General features: G+C 48.1%; 1 pseudogene; it reads right to left on the bottom strand.

Annotated features, from left to right (window-relative positions):
- Nucleotides 1-557: 557 nt before the first annotated feature.
- On the bottom strand, nt 558-13,369 carry LOC142786775 (uncharacterized; annotated as a pseudogene).
- Between the last annotated feature and the right edge of the window lie 3,638 nt (nt 13,370-17,007).

The following is a 17,007-nucleotide window of genomic DNA, read 5'->3' as shown; positions in this document are numbered from 1 at the left end:
AGCCCCTACTTCTCCGACGCTTTGAGTAATGTACCCTGCCAGCTACTCTAGCAATTCCTGCTCTTCTGGCTCAATATTTTAAAGCATGGCAGGCGTTTTCACATTATCTAGCTCAGCCCTCAAGTCTGGTCTTGAGCTCAAAAAACCTGTTAAATGAACAGAGTCATCTGTGTCATTGCTGCCATGCTTGCTCGGCCTAAAAAGTGTGCAAGCGCTATGAGTCTCAGCGTCTACTTGAGTTCCCTAGCTCTGGGGACAGGGGACTTGGCTCTTATGGTACTAAAAAGATTCTCTAGGGCGTCCTGCGAGAAGCGACTTAGGAGAAGCAACTTCAAGCCTTTGGACTTGATATACCACTGGCGAAGATTTATTGTTGTAGTAGTTGTTATTACCATGCCAGTCTGCACTGGCTTCCACGATGCCTTAGGCCGGCTGTGGTCGAAAATGCTAAGTTTCCTGACCATCTCGATAAAGTTGTGAAGAAATATTTCAACCTTCTTGCCCTTTTGTGGGCACAAATCACTGAAAGCCAAGGTCGGTGTCCTTTACGTCATTAGCTAAAACCACCTGAACACCTGATCTAAAAACAAGGTCGTTGTTACGGCTTTCTCATCAATTTTTTCCTGCTCAACCAGAAGCCGCAGAGCAGCAGAGATATTGAGGTCGAACAAGGCACAAGCTGTGCCAACATTCATTTTGTCGAAGTGGCTTGGGTTTAGATGTTTCTGCATTAAACGTGAGGCAAGCTTGAGGCTGTGCTGTTCGTCAATTTCGCACAGCTGCTCCACATACTTTAAACTGACCTGAAAGGAAAACGGGTCATTATGGTCAAATTTGCTGTTCATGTAATCATAATCACAGATGAATTTGTGGTATTATAAAAATTCAAGAAAACTGTACAGAACAATTTGTAGCTCATTTGAAACATAGTGAAAATTGCATAAACAAAATCATTTCACTGCCAATCTTTACGATGTATTTTCAGGTTTTCGACATTTGAAACTAACCAGCAAAGTTCACAAGTGGGTTAAGAAATGCATATGACATGTTAACTCTTATATTGAAGGCTCTTCCGAGCTGTGACTGGCAGCTTACTAGTACCTCTTAGGACTGAAAGTGCTGTCTGTATTCACCATAATGATATTGTCACGGGGTCGTGACGTGGCCGAAGACAGGAGACTTCTTGTTGGGATTTAACTGTTTATTTGGGCGAACCTGTGCCCGGTAAACAGAAAGTCCAATTACAGCAGCAGTCTCGCACAGATAGCAGTCTCAGACTGATAGCGGCGAACGGAGCGTCGGCCTTCGATCAACTACTCACAAGTGGTGAAGCGCGTCGGCATTTATACTCCCGTCGTCGAATGTTCTAGCGCTACCGCTGGCGGCGGCGTACGTTCCAGAACAATCTGTACCGTTCGTACAGTGGGCGTGATCTTATCGAAATGATCTACTACAGTCCGGAACCTTCTCGAAAACTGCAGGCGCGGTTTGCGCTGAGAATCGTGTGGTGTTTTGGGACGATTACGAAAACTTGGGAAATGGAACGTGGCATTGCCCCCCTCTGAAAAAAGGCATCGTCCCGATGCTTTAACTAAAGATGAAACTACAATAATAATGCAAGAAAGTACAATGAATAAATTACGATACAACAATAATACAAAAAACACTGGTTCAGTTTGTTAACGCGCATGAAACGGCTTGAGGCGCGTGACATGGACGACTTCAGGTCGCGATCGGCGTCGTTGAGAGTTCGTGATGCTGTCGGGGACAACCTCGTAATCAAGTGGGCCGAGACGTCGAACCACCCTGTGTGGTCCGAAGTACCGTCGCAGAAGCTTTTCACTTAGTCCACGTCGGCGTATCGGCGTCCACACCCAAACACGTTCACCGGGCTGGTATTCCACGAAGTGTCGTCGAAGGTTGTAACGGTGGCTGTCGGTCGTCTGTTGATTCTTGATACGGAGCCGCGCAAGTTGTCGGGCTTCTTCGGCGCGATGAAGGTACTCGCTCACATCGAGGTTTTCTTCGTCGGTGACGTTGGGTAACATGGCATCGAGCGTCGTTGCCGGGCTCCTTCCGTAGACCAATTTATATGGAGATATCTGCGTCGTCTCCTGCACCGCCGTGTTGTATGCGAAGGTCACATGCGGAAGAATGGCGTCCCACGTCTTGTGTTCGACATCGACGTACATTGACAGCATGTCGATGATCGTCTTGTTAAGCCGCTCGGTGAGGCCCTTGGTCTGTGGGTGGTACGCTGTCGTCCGGCGGTGGTTTGTTTGGCTGTATGCCAAGATTGCTTGAGTTAAGTCGGCAGTGAATGCCGTTCCTCTGTCGGTGATAAGGACCTCCGGGGCGCCGTGACGTAGGACGATATTTTCGACGAAGAACTTAGCTACCTCGGATGCACTGCCTTTTGGCAGGACTTTTGTCTCGGCGTAGCGGGTGAGGTAGTCAGTAGCTACCACGATCCACTTGTTTCCGAAAGCCGACGTCGGGAACGGTCCCAGTAGGTCCATACCAATCTGCTGGAAAGGTCGGCAAGGTGGATCAATTGGCTGCAGAAGTCCCGCTGGCCTTGTCGGCGGTGTCTTGCGTCGCTGACAGTCCCGGCATGTCTTCACATAACGAGTGACGTCGGTGGTAAGACGAGGCCAGTAGTACCTTTCTTGTATCCTCGCGAGCGTGCGAGAAACACCGAGGTGCCCTGCCGTCGGATCGTCGTGCAGGGCCTGCAGGAGTTCTGGTCGCAGAGCTGAAGGCACCACAAGGAGGTACTTAGCCCGAAGCGGTGAAAATTTTTTCTTTTGTAGAAGACCGTTTCGTAGAAAAAACGACGCAAGTGCGCGCTTGAATACCTTCGGGACTTCGGCGGTCCTGCCTTCGAGGTATTCTATTAGGGCCTTAAGTTCCGGGTCGGCCCGCTGTCGTTCAGCGAAGTCGTCGGTAGTGATCGTTCCCAAGAAGTAGTCGTCATCCGGGTGGTCGGGTAGCGGTTGGTCGACAGGCGCACGAGAGAGACAGTCGGCGTCGGAGTGTTTTTTGCCGGACTTGTAAATGACAGTTATGTCATATTCTTGAAGTCTCAGGCTCCATCGTGCGAGGCGACCTGAAGGGTCCTTTAAAGTGGCTAGCCAACACAAGGCGTGGTGGTCGCTCACAACTTTGAAGGGCCTGCCGTAGAGGTATGGGCGAAATTTCGACATAGCCCAGATGATGGCGAGGCAGTCCTTTTCAGTTGTGGAATAATTTGCTTCTGCTTTGGATAGCGATCGGTTGGCGTAACTAATAACCCTTTCAAGTCCGTCAGCCCTCTGCACAAGAACAGCGCCAAGACCTACGCTGCTTGCGTCATATTGCAAGATGTTTCCGCGCGCGAACAAAGGAAAAAGGACAGGGTAGACAGAAAGAGCGCTTGTGAGTTACATTTCTAGTACATCGGGCATCTATATCTCCTCTTCTACAAGCCCTTATCTTCTCGTCAGTTTAATCAGTGTGGCTGCTTGCCGCGCACGCTCATTGGCGTAGTGCATCCGGCTAAAGATACTTCTTCCCGAAGTCAAGGCATTGTTTGGTGGCCTCACTCCCTCGGTTGGCCATGGTTTAAGAGTATCCAAGATTCTACGCTCAGAATGGCTTCGGCAGGCTCGACTGTACCGTCAAGCCCTGCAACTACAAATTCTAGGAAACGAACGCACAGCAGCTAAACAGAAGAAGTGTCGTGAACTCTCAAGCCTCGTAGACCGAAACGTCGAGTTCATGTGGCGTCAGTCGCTCAGTTACCTGCGGGCCATCACACCAAGGAAGTCTCCAGCTGCTAAGGACTGTGTGCATGTTCTCGGGGATGCTTTTCTTCCCGACAACGTTAAGCACACCCTATGCCTCGGACCAAAGTACGCGGTGGCACCTTCAAGAACACCGCACGAACTCCTCACTCACTCTGGTCCTCACTCTGGACCTCACTCTGGACCTCACTCTGGTCAGGCAAGTCGCCCGTCGTGCTCCTGACTCTGAATGTGATAGATGTGTTGCTCAAGGCGTGCAGGTGCTCTCGAGATGTAAGCCTTCGAACAAAGTTGTCAATACAGGAAGCACTGTCGCGTACCTAAAGGCACATTCCTTGTCACTTCTGCCGGCTGACAAGGAAGGTGGTTTTGCGGTTCTTCCTCGTTCAATGTTTAAGGTGAAAGCTATGCAAGCAATGCAGTCTCTTTTCAACGAGAATGATGAGATAGGTCTGGATAAGCTTAAGAAGCGTGCAAAAACTCTTACCTGGGCCCTGGGGTTTCAAAAGCTTGCGAAGGCGATAGATAGTTGCAAAAAGCTTAGCCTTGACCTGTTCTTTTCTGCGAAAACTCACAAAATTGACTGCCCATTGAGGGTCATTGTAACAGAAAGGGGGACCTGGCAAAAGTCTGTAGCGCTTTTCTTGCAGGAAAAGCTAAAACATATAACAATAGACGATCCTTTTTTGGTCAAGAACTCTGACGCTGTTATTGACATCATTGGACGAACTAACACAGGACTCCAGGCAATGTCTGTGGATATTAAGGACTTGTATTACTCTTTGCCACATGACCAACTACTTAAATGTGTAGAGGAATCCATAGACAGGTTAGGATCATCGGCGTTTCAAACACGTACTGGAATTCACAACAGCAACTTATTAGAATTACTCAGTTTTTATTTGAAGGCCACTTTTGTATCATGGGAGGACAAAAACTACTTACAAAAAAGTGGAATATGTATTGGTTCATACTTGGCACCCATTCTTAGTGACATATTTCTAGCACATCATGATCGCGTCTTGTCAAACAAGCTTGACGACTCTGTAGTTTTTAAAGTTTGCCGTTTTGTTGATGATTACTTAGTGTTGTTGAAATGTGATAGTCAAAATTTTCAGACCATTTCTTCTGACGTTTTGACTGTTTTCCGAGAGTGCCTGAAACCACTAGTTCTAACCCATGAATCACCCACTGATAACAACCTGAAGTTTCTAGATTTGAAGCTTTTGTTAGACTCCCGACATGTTTGCTGGATGTATGAACCAAGAAGCGGCAAGCCTCTTCTGCCTTTCAGCTCGGCTCACTCTAAATTGGTCAAGCGGGGCATCGCTAACCTCTGCCTTGTCAATGCCTTAAAGAAGTCATGCCCCCACATGGTACACCACAGCTTTGCTCTACAAGTAGAGCGGCTCACCAAAGCTGGGTACCCCGCGCATGTTCTCGTTTCGGTGGCGGAAAAGCTGGTCACTGTCTTGAAGCGAGGCGACAAACCGGATAAGCGAAACAGTGTCCGAAAGAGCCGGCCTGTCGTACTGCCTTACGTGCACGACGTATCACACAGGCTAAAAAAGATTGCTCGATACGCCAACGTTTTTGTGTTTTTTTCTGCCCCGAAAAAATTGCAGAGGCTTTGCAAACGGGTCAATGCACCTCGTGCAAATTCTGCCTCGTGCTCTGTCGCGCACAGGACACGCTACATCCCATGCGCAGTGGGAGTCGTTTACTTGATTCCACTGACGTGTGGGTGCATCTATGTCGGGCAAACCGGCAGGTGCATAAATGACCGCCTCCGAGAACACCGAAACAATGTGCACAATGTGGTACAAGGGCATCTTGGCATTCATTGCCGAGATTGTGGGTGCACCCCTCTTTTTGATCAGTGCTCAATATTGGCAAGGCACAGCGATCAGCTTACACGAGAAATTATTGAAGCCGAAAAAATACACTTGCTAGGAGATAAATGTGTAAGCACATCATCGATTGCTTTATCACAGGCTGAACGTGATTACCTAGCTGGGCTTTGAGGCAATAGAGGACCAGTCACACGTGTTTGTTACTGATGTGTAGATTAGGCGTGCCTTTACCTTCATGCTCTGTTATCATCCTTTTTAGCAGTATATATTCTTGGCACTCTGTCAAATAAAGTTAGTTGGAAGCAGCGCTCTTTCTGTCTACCCTGTCCTTTTTCCTTTGTTCGCGCGCTGAAACATCTTGCAATATGACTACGCACCAACTAGCCCAAGTTTCCACTCTTGTGCTTGCGTCAGTATGTATTTCTGTCTCGGCGAATTCGTCGAAATGGGCAAGTAACGGAGGCGTCTGGAGGCAATGTTTAAGCTCCTGGAAAGTGTAATCCTGTGGCGTTTCCCACTTGAACTCCACGTCGGCCTTGGTAAGGTTAGTGAGAGGATCGGCGATGCGGGCGAAGATTTTCACGAACCGCCTATAATAGGCGCACAGGCCCAGAAATCGGCGCACGGATTTCTTTTTAGTGGGCGGCGGGAAGTCGGCGATGGCGGCTGTTTTACGTGGATCAGGACGAACTCCAGACTTGCTGATAACGTGCCCCAGAAACAAGAGTTCTTCATACGCAAATCTGCACTTTTCTGGCTTCAGTGTGAGTCCGGAAGTCTTGATGGCTTGAAGTACAGCTTCAAGGCGCCGAAGATGCTCGTCGAAACTCGAGGAAAACACGACGACGTCGTCCAAGTACACAAGGCAAGTCTGCCACTTCAATCTTGCCAGTACTGTATCCATAACGCGTTGAAAAGTTGCAGGCGCTGAGCAAAGGCCGAAGGGCATCACCTTAAACTCGAAGAGGCCGTCTGGTGTTATAAACGCCGTCTTCTCTCGGTCTCTTTCGTCGACTTCTATTTTCCAATAGCCAGTCTTGAGGTCCATTGACGAAAAATACTTGGCGTAATGGAGCCGATCAGGTGCGTCGTCTATTCGTGGGAGAGGATACACGTCCTTTCTTGTGATTTTGTTCAGGCGGCGATAATCGACGCAGAAACGTAGGGTCCCATCCTTTTTCTTCACTAACACCACGGGGGATGCCCGTGGACTCTTGGACGGCTGGATAATGTCATCCCGCAGCATTTCATCAACTTGTCTCTTCATGGCCTCACGTTCTCGCGTCGGAACCCTGTACGGACTCTGACGGAGTGGTCTGGCATTTTCTTCGGTTATGAGGCGATGCTTCGTGATTGGGGTCTGCCGAATTTTCAATGACGACGAAAAGCAATCTTCGTATTGCAGGAGCAGGGCCTTGAGTTGTTCTTGCTTATCGTTCGGAAGTCTGGGATTGACGTCGAAAGCTATGGGAGGGGCTTGGTTCCTGTGAGCAGGTTCCGCAGAATCAGTGAGGGCGAAAGCACTGGTGGCTTCGACAATTTCTTCGATGTATGCGACCGTTGTTCCTTTGTTCACATGTTTGTACTCATTGCTGAAATTCGTGAGCATAACCGTTGCTTTGCCTCCCCGCAGCTCTGCAATTCCTCTTGCGACGCAAATATTTCGGGTGACCAACAGATGCTGACTGCCTTACACGACGCCTTTGAAGTCAGGTGATTCAGGAGCGCCGACTGAAATAATGACGCTTGAGCGAGGCGGAATGGTGACTTGTTCTTCCAGCACATTCAAGGCATGGTGTCCAGACGGCGTGCGCGGCGGTAGTGCTTCTTCTGTGGATAATGTTATCGACTTTGTTTTTAGGTTGATGACAGCACCATGGAGGCATAAGAAGTCCATGCCAAGGATGACATCTCTCGAGCAACGCTGTAGGACTATGAAGTCTGTAGGATAAATACGGCCATTAATGGTGACTCTCGCTGTGCAGACTCCTGCAGGCGTTACGAGATGACCTCCGCCTGTGCGGATTTCAGGGCCTTTCCAAGCTGTCCTAACTTTCTTTAACTTCGCGGCGAACGACCCACTGATGACAGAATAGTCGGCTCCAGTATCGACGAGAGCGGTCACACTGTGGCCGTCGATAAGAACGTCGAGGTCGCTAGTTCGCCGTCTCGCATTACAGCTAGGGCGTGGCGTCGGGTCACGGCTGCGTCGGCTCTTTCCGCTGCTTCCATGTTGCGTCGTCAGGCCACCTTCGGTAAGTGAGCTTTCGCCGTCAGGGCTTTGCCTGGTTGGCGTTGTGTTCGGAAAGCTCCGTCGCGGCGTCGTCGTCGTCGGAGGATCTTTGGTAGTTCGTCGCACAGCAACCGCACCTCCACCGGTTGCTGCCCTTAGTTTCCCGGATACGGGCTAGGAGACCGGCCCCGCGTTGGGCCCGAGTACTGTCGGTGGTGCGGTCGCGTGCGGCGGCTGGGCGACGGCGAACGCGAAGGGCTTCGTGGTGTCCACCGAGTTCCTGTCAGGTAGTCGGCGATGTCACGTGGTCGTTCTCCTGGCTGTGGGCGCAGTGCATTGACGGCGAAGCCACGCAGTCCCATCTGTCGGTACTGGCAACGGCGGTATGTGTGTCCGGCCTCGCCGCAGTGGTAGCAGAGCGGGTGATGATCAGGGGTGCGCCAGACGTCAGTCTTCTTCGGTGCACTGCGCTGGGCCGCTGGCGAACGGTATGACGTCGGTGGGGGTGGTGGCGGCGGTGGCGTCTGTCGACGGAAGTGCGATGGGGCGGCGTTTTGGCGTGGACGGGGAGGAGCGTTGTGGCGCAGCGCAGCGGCGTAGCTCATAGCTTCCGGCTCGGGCAGCGGTGCGTGGGGAATTTGAAGCGATTGCCGAACTTCATCTCGCACAATGTCGGCGATTGAATCCACTTGAGGCTGCGTCGAAGGCAACAGCTTGCGCAGTTCTTCCCGCACGATCGCTCGGATCGTTTCACGCAGATCTCCGGAGTTACTAGCTTGAGCAGCAGCGCAGTCTGCAGTCAGGCGACGATTATACTGTCTGGTGCGCATGTCCAGGGTCTTTTCGATAGTGGTCGCTTCGGCTACAAACTCTTGGACGGTTTTCGGTGGGTTTCTGATCAGCCCCGCGAAGAGCTCCTGTTTGACCCCTCGCATGAGGAAACGAACTTTTTTCTCCTCAGGCATGTCTGGGTCAGCGTGACGGAATAGTCGGGTCATTTCTTCTGTGAAAATGGCAACATTTCCATTTGGTAGCTGAACCCGGGTCTCTAATAAAGCAGCTGCCCTCTCTTTTCGAGCGACGCTCGCGAATGTTTGCAGGAATGCGCCGCAGAAAACATCCCACGTTCGGAGCGTGGACTCTTGATTTTCGAGCCAGGTCATTGCTGTGTCTTCCAAATAGAAGAACACACGACGCAGCTTTTCGTCATGGTCCCAGTGGTTGAGGGCGGCCACACGGTCGTATGTTTCTAGCCAGGACTCTGGGTCTTCGAACGATGACCCATGGAAAATTGGTGGTTCCCTGGGTTGATGCATGACCATCGTGGGCTGGGACGCTGCGGTTGTCATTGTCGCTGCAGTCGCGGTCATGGCCTTGGTCTTCCGCGCCTTGTCGTGTAGAAGCCCGTACTCCGGTGGTAGCCCTTGCTGTCGGCGGCTTGTTCGCTGCTCCTGGTTGGCGTCGGTGTCTTCTCCGTGACGTGGGCTGGGTTCACGGCTTGACGGGGGCGTCCGGTACATGAATGAAGCTGCACCTCCACCAGATGTCACGGGGTCGTGACGTGGCCGAAGACAGGAGACTTCTTGTTTGGATTTAACTGTTTATTTGGGCGAACCTGTGCCCGGTAAACAGAAAGTCCAATTACAGCAGCAGTCTCGCACATATAGCAGTCTCAGACTGATAGCGGCGAACGGAGCGTCGGCCTTCGATCAACTACTCACAAGCCGCGAAGCGCGTCGGCATTTATACTCCCGTCGTCGAATGTTCTAGCGCTACAGCTGGCACCGGCGTACGTTCCAGAACAATCTGTACCATTCGCACAGTGGGCGTGATCTTATCGAAATGATCTACTACAGTCCGGAACCCTCTCGAAAACTGCAGGCGCGGTTTGCGCTGAGAATCGTGTGGTGTTTTGGGACGATAACAAAATCTTGGGAAATAGAACGTGGCAATATTTACCTATCGTGCATTTATTTCAAGCAGAGAAGCTCATGCGGAAGCTAAGGACTGCACTGAAGGATAGAAAAAGGTATATGGATAACGTTTATAAATGCGAAGATTAGCGGGAGTAGTAACCACTAACTGAAGAGAGTAAATGCTTGTAAATCAGATAACAGAGGCAGTTTGAATTAGTGATATGAAGTTGAGCAAGTTATGCCTGCAGTAGATAACAGGCCATCGATCAGTATAACAGAAGGGGTGCAGTCAACAGCAAAGGAATAGAGGCGATGAAATGAGGAAATATGCAGGTATAAGGAGGAGGAGGAATAAATGAGGAAGGACAGGGAGGTTAGCCAGTTTATGCAGGTATAAGATATAGCCACAGAATGCAACATGGGGCTATCAGTATGTGCTGATCCATTTAGTGCGTCTTGTTGACAGTTTGAAAGGCATAAACTATCAAACCTGCAGAAATGTGGACCGTGTGTGCTTTGTTTGGCTTTCACATTCGTCTTTCATGTACTTTAAGTAGTATGTGAACGTGGTAGAGCCCTTTGTGCAGGCATTCTGGCAGGGTTATTTGGCAATTGCAAGCAGAAGCATTCATACAGCAGTGCACATTGGAGACATACATTGGAAGGAAACAGCTTGAAAGATGGAAGACCAGGCAGAGAAGGACACATACAACAGCCTGGTCTCTGCCTGGTTTTACTTCTTTCGCACTGTTTCCCTCCAATATGTCGTACCAACACGCTCAAGCAACCACTTTAGCACATAGGAGGCTGTTTATTTGCAATTGCCTTGAAGTGTTATAACGTGAGGTCATTAAAAGAAAGCAGTCAAAGGAATTAGTTTCTCATGGCGACTACGTGACCATAAGATGCCATGCACTGACTGCTTACATAGCAACATAGTACTTTACCTCATTCGTTGGAAACTTGTTCTTAACCACAGTCTCATCATCCAGAACTATCTTCTGCTGCCTTACCAGATGACCACGCAAGTTTTTCAAAAGGTGGGGTGCATCCACAAGGAAGTTCAGGTTGCGGCCTTCATCACAAGGGTGAACACATGTGGTCCGAGGGAGCCCGTACTTGGTGGCCCTTATACTGCACAGTCACCCCGCCATGGTGGTCTAGTGGCTAAGGTACTCGGCTGCTGACCCGCAGGTCGCGGGTTCGATTCCCGGCTGCGGCGGCTGCATTTCCGATGGAGGCGGAAATGTTGTAGGCCCGTGTGCTCAGATTTGGGCGCACGTTAAAGAACCCCAGGTGGTCGAAATTTCCGGAGCCCTCCACTACGGCGTCTCTCATAATCATATGGTGGTTTTGGGACGTTAAACCCCACAAATCAATCAATCAACCTTATACTGCACAGTCTCCAAATGGCCTGCTTTCCACTCTCCATGTCAGTAGTTACACAGTCTATAGACAGACCAATTGCTTCACATTTCCAGATGATGTCAAAGAGTAAGGCCAATACCTTCTTTGCATCAAAGGAGTCGGCTGAAAAATAAATAAACATGTTACGATTTCTGGTGTTTATTGCGCCAAAACCACGATATGATCATGAGTCATGGCTCAGCAGAGGGCTCTCAATAAATATGACCACCTGGGGTACTTTAGAGTGCACCGACATTGAACAATACATGGGCCTTTAGTATTGCACCTCCATCCAAATGCAACCGCCGTGGCTGGGAGCGAAGCCGCAATTTTCGGGCCAGCAGTCGAGTACCGTAATTACTGTTTCACTGTGGCGGCAAGGCCTATCAGTTTTATGATAAGCTCGCTTATTTACTCTTGCAGTCTACTAAGATTCCCATAAATGGAAAGTGTACAACGAGAGAGAACAATGTGTCACTGTTGGTTAAACTGCTTTTGTCCTCTAGAAGTCGCAGAGCAATGCATTATATACCTGAAAAGTAGTATGCTACTATCTGTTTCCACCTGGACGTCACTCCTCCAAGCATGAACTCCAGGGCGTGTGTTGCGAGACCGGCTGGTGCACTTGGGTCTGATGATGCTAAAGTAGAATGTCCTGAAAAGTAGCGCACAAGCATATATTTGTAGACAGCAATGTAATCTTCGGTAATCATTCAATAGATTAAAATTATTAAGTAGAGAATGCACAAATGCTTGGTTGATGCAGGTAACGCTTAAATAGAACTATTCATTACTTGTAAGGAGTTATTTAGCTGTCATTTAGTACCAAAACCGTACGCATTATCTGAAGGGTGCAGGTTCAGCCCCTACCAGTGGCAAGCTGTCTTTGCACTTGAAAACAAAATAACCTACATGCCTTTTAGCAGAAATTTTCTTATACATATTACCATGTGGCATTATGAATAGAAAATGAGCTATTGATTTCACAGCTTACGAAAGAAGCCGGCTTTAGAGCACACTTTTTGCCGAGCTGAAAAAAATGTTGTTCATTATCTTTAGCTAAGGTTTCACACATTGTAAGCATCGCGCCTTTACACCAAGTTCAGCCTGAAAAAAAAAAGAACATGCATGAACACTTACCAAAGACAGAACCTGTAGTAGAGTCATTATCGAGGCCGGCGGTGAGCTGCATTTCATCAAGCATTATGACAGCGTACCGATTCTCTGCTTTGAATGTTGCAACTTTTGCCGCAAGTGCAGGAAAAACATCCTCAAGTATTCCTAGAATTATGCAGATTGTTGTCAACTTGCCATACAGTTTTAATGAGAGGCATGCATGAAGAGCTTTGGGACCAAAAGAAACAGGAACTGAACTGTGCTAGAAGCAAGTCCAATAATAATAATAATAATAATAATAATAATAATAATAATAATAATAATAATAATAATAATAATAATAACTGCCAAGGTTTACATGCCAAAACCATGATATAATGAGGCGTGCCGTAGTAGACTACTCTGGAATTTTTTACCAACTAGGGTTCTTTGACATGCTGAATCCAATCGAATGAACTAAATACTATATGAACACTTAGACAGTGATGTGCTGCCTTGTCACCACTAGTACAAAACCAGTTTTACATCTTGGTATTTGCAACAACAAAAAGTTCACGATTACACTGCACTAATAACTTCCATTTTCATTCACCAATTTTGATCATTATTTTTGCGCTCATCTCAGGATTCAGCACGATAGACACTCCAGCGCTGCAGGATGCATATAAAAAGCATCTCAGGGCCCCTTTAGGTAAATAAAGAAGCCTTGTAAAAATGTGGCTTGATGTAGGCACTTCTTACATTTGTCGTACTGAGCTACGTATCATCTTTCACCCTAATTCCCAGTAGTGTATTATTCGCATTTGTTGGTTACTTGAAGAAGACGTACCATAAATGGCTGTAATGATGATTGACTGTTTCTTTTATACTGTTCCTTGTACGAAAAAGAAGGCACGTACCTGGCGAGAACTTGATGTTTTCGATGTTCTTCTGGAGCGTTCTTTCTGCGGGCAGTGGCCATCCATTGTCACGGAGGTATTCTTATCCTCCCGATCCACAAGCAAGTCGAACTTTCAATGATTCCAGCACTGTACTATCATTCCATGCAGATCCCCTCATAGTTTCTTTAATAAGATAACGCAGTTGATCATTGGCAAAGATCTTCCTAAATGACTTTTTCAGGCTTCTGCACTCTTTTTCGGCCTGTGCTTGTTTCTTCTGCTCCAAATTGAGCTGACGCTTTAAGACCAAAAGCTTATTAAATGTGTCATTGTCTGCAAAAGTTCTCCCTCCTATCATTTTGCCTTCTTGCACTGATGACTCGTTCATTCGGTCATCTTGTGCTGCAAAATACGATTCCATTCATGGCATTAGTCATTTGTTCTAACACTAAAAACTTTCAAGAATCTAAAATCAGGAAACAGGCAGCATTAGGAAGAGCACTTAAAGGGTATTTGAGGCTACATGCCCCATGACCAATGTGATGGTTTTACATATCTAAAAAAGTGCTTCAACAAGCATATGCAACTTTCACTTTTCACTTTCACTTTATTACCTTAAGAACCCCCAAGAGGGGGTATTACATAAGGGGTGGGAAACATACAACAAATGTAATAAATATGCAGGATGGGCATAAGTATGAACAGGTGTAACCAATACAGAAATAAAATAATACTTGTGCAGGATCAGTATACATATTAACAGGCGTAACACCTTGCAAAAAAACAGAAGACAAAGTGAGGACCAATTGATTCGTTTGTGCACGTTATTAAAACCGTGCAAACATTGTATAAAACACAAAAACAACAAATTTATATTTGTAACTTTACATTAACAATAGAGAGAACCGATATACAAAAAATAGAGAAGTTAGCACTCACAACTGTTATAGGTGTTGTTCAATCCACTGGTTGAATGATTCTCTATATTGTTCTGCTGGCTGGAAAATTGTTCGCGCAAACCAAGAACGTGGACGAAGAAGCAACCCGGATTGTGCAAACAATGCTGTTTTAGCAAAGAAAACTAGCACAAATAACACCTTAAAGCGTGACAAATGCTTCAAAGCCTGGAAGCAGTGAGAACTCTTGCACAAGGAATGCCCCATTGCCGTTTGGCTGAATGCACAAAACAACTTGAAACGGAATTACTTGATGCAGATTTAAAGCATACAGTGATCAGCGCAAACTAGAGTTTTCGAAAATGTGAGATTCAGACTTCATTCTATTTCTCCGTCTTAACAACTATGGCGCACAGCAGGGACAGGAACACAAACATACAACGTGGACGCTACTTGTATCTTTGTGTTCCTGTCCCTTCAGTGCGCTATTGTTGTCAATATGGATTACCGACATGCCCAAGCTCACGTTCTTTCGATTTCTCCGGTTTCCTTGGTGTATTACCATAAAAAATGAAAACGAAAATGTTAAGATTGAATATCGCCAACAAATGCAGAGGACATGCATATTTTTCATCAGCCGAATCTCTAGAGTAGCCTGGTTTTGCAGCAAAGGACTTGCGTATTTGTACGCACATGTAGTTTCCACTGGTAACTCTAGTTCCATAAAACGAAAGCCACAGATACCCCCTGAACAAGACTCAAATACTACTCAGAAGTATTTCACTTCGTTAATGTTTTCCTGCATTGAATTAGCCTCCAACTGCGTGATTACATAAGGTACCTGCTACAGAGCATTCCATCCTTGTGCCTCCATCCACAAAAGACTCGTCATTGCCTTCCGAGCTCGCAGGTGCCTTCTCGCGATGCGGTGTTTCCTCTGGGTTCTCAAGTGCACCTTGGTTGTCTGTCAATTGTGGCACTTCCAGTGCTTTGCCTGGGTTATCTGGCATTGGCTGCAGGCATCCTGGTTGTGAGACTACACGAGAAAATGGAGGCTTTGTGGGATTTTTGTGTGGTCTATGCTATAAAATGCTTGGCACTGCGATACACTTCAACTTATTTTTGCCATCCACTCTTGGTTTCTCAAGACCATCCGGAAGGAAGTGGTCCTGTTGATTGTGCGTCAGGAAAAAATGTGACTTACGTTACCTTGGCCTATTGTTTCAAAATGCTTTAATAGTCATGAGAAATTCTTGAATAGGGAATATAGTTGCTGCCGACATCTTGAAAATAACACTTTTCGTGTTGAGGCCACAACCACATTCCTAAAGTACCAGAGGCGTTTTCATGTATGCTTTCTCACTATTTCCTAGTTTCGAATGCAAAACAGGATAAAAGGGTGCTATCTCAGATGAAAAGGCAGGCATGGAAGAGGGGGGCCCCGAGTTGTGTAACACAACAGTGAGAGAAACAGGAGCACAGTTGAAGATTTGTGAATTACGGCTATCCCGCAGCCTTTGCGCGGACTTTGCCACCTTTTCTGCCGTTCTCGTGTGCTGACAAGACTCCCCTCCTCCACTGTCTGCTGCCCTGGGAGAGCTGAGTGACGTTTAACCCCTCTCACCCGGTTGCGGATGTCGACTGTGGCACCGCGCGCAGGGTCTCCCGGGAGGTTTAGCGCGCGTGCGTCGGGAGTGGGTCAGATACTCTCCGGAGACGATATGGTTTTTTTTTTCTTTTCCGTCCGTCAGCTCCCTGTGGGGATCGTTTGGACTTCGCCAACAGCGCCTTGCGCCCGCGGCGAACGCTTCCCTTATGTCACCCCTCCCCCTTCCGAACGCTTGGCCAAAGAGTGGTGCGGGTTTGTAGTGCGTAGGCAGGCTACGCCGAGCCGTATCTCTTCGAAGCCAACGCAGCCAACGCCAGCACCTTTGCCCTCACTCGAGCAACTGGGCCTTGGTCCCGGTGCCTCCGTGAATCACTTTTACCACGGAGACGTGCTCGTGGCACCCTGTGTGGTACTTTGCACACGAGGCGTGGGTAAGCCCATTTGCTTTCCCGCCGCGCCTTTGCAACGGGCTGTACTGCGTTTGGTGTTGCCACAGACAATAAAGAGTTGCGACCTTGAGCAGTATCGTGTTCTCGCGTCGGCGATGGTTAACTGCGGCTCGCTGAGCCCGACCCACGCTAGTGGCCATACTCTTTCGAGATACGTGTCACTACAAAGTAACACTATAAAATAAACTAGGAATCTTCCTTTAAAATAAATTTATGCAAACGGCCGTCCACATTTATTCAGTCTTATAAGTTGGAATATTGTCACGTTTCATTTCCCAAGTTTTTGTTATCGTCCGAAAACACCACACGATTCTCAGCGCAAACCACGCCTGCAGTTTTCGAGAAGGTTAAGGACTGTAGTAGATCATTTAGATAAGATCACGCCCACTGTGCGAACGGTACAGATTGTTCTAGAACCTATGCCACCGCCAGCGATAACGCTAGAACATTCGATGGCAAGAGTACAAACGCCGACGCGCTTCGCCGCTTGTCAGTTGTTGATCGAAGGCCGACGCTCCGTTTGCCGCTACCAGTCCGAGACTGCTATCTGTGCAAGACTGCTGCTGTAATTGGATTTTCCGTTTGTCGTGCACAGGTTCGCCCAAATAAACAGTTAAATCCCAACACGAAGTCTCCTGTCTTCGGCCACGTCACGACCCCGTGACATCTGGTGGAGGTGCTGCTTTGTTCATGTACCGAACGCCCCGTCAAGCCGTGAACCCAGCCCACGTCGCGGAGAAGACATTGACGCCAACCAGGAGCAGCGAACAAGCCGCCGACAGCAAGGGCTACCACCGGAGTACGGGCTTCTACAAGACAAGGCGCGGAAGACCAAGGCCATGACCGCGACTGCAGCGACAAT

This window comes from Rhipicephalus microplus, unplaced genomic scaffold (assembly GCF_043290135.1).
Source record: "Rhipicephalus microplus isolate Deutch F79 unplaced genomic scaffold, USDA_Rmic scaffold_32, whole genome shotgun sequence".
NCBI classification, from domain to species: domain Eukaryota; kingdom Metazoa; phylum Arthropoda; class Arachnida; order Ixodida; family Ixodidae; genus Rhipicephalus; species Rhipicephalus microplus.
The sequence above is the reverse complement of the archived record's forward strand: the minus strand, read 5'-3'. Positions and strand labels throughout refer to the sequence as shown.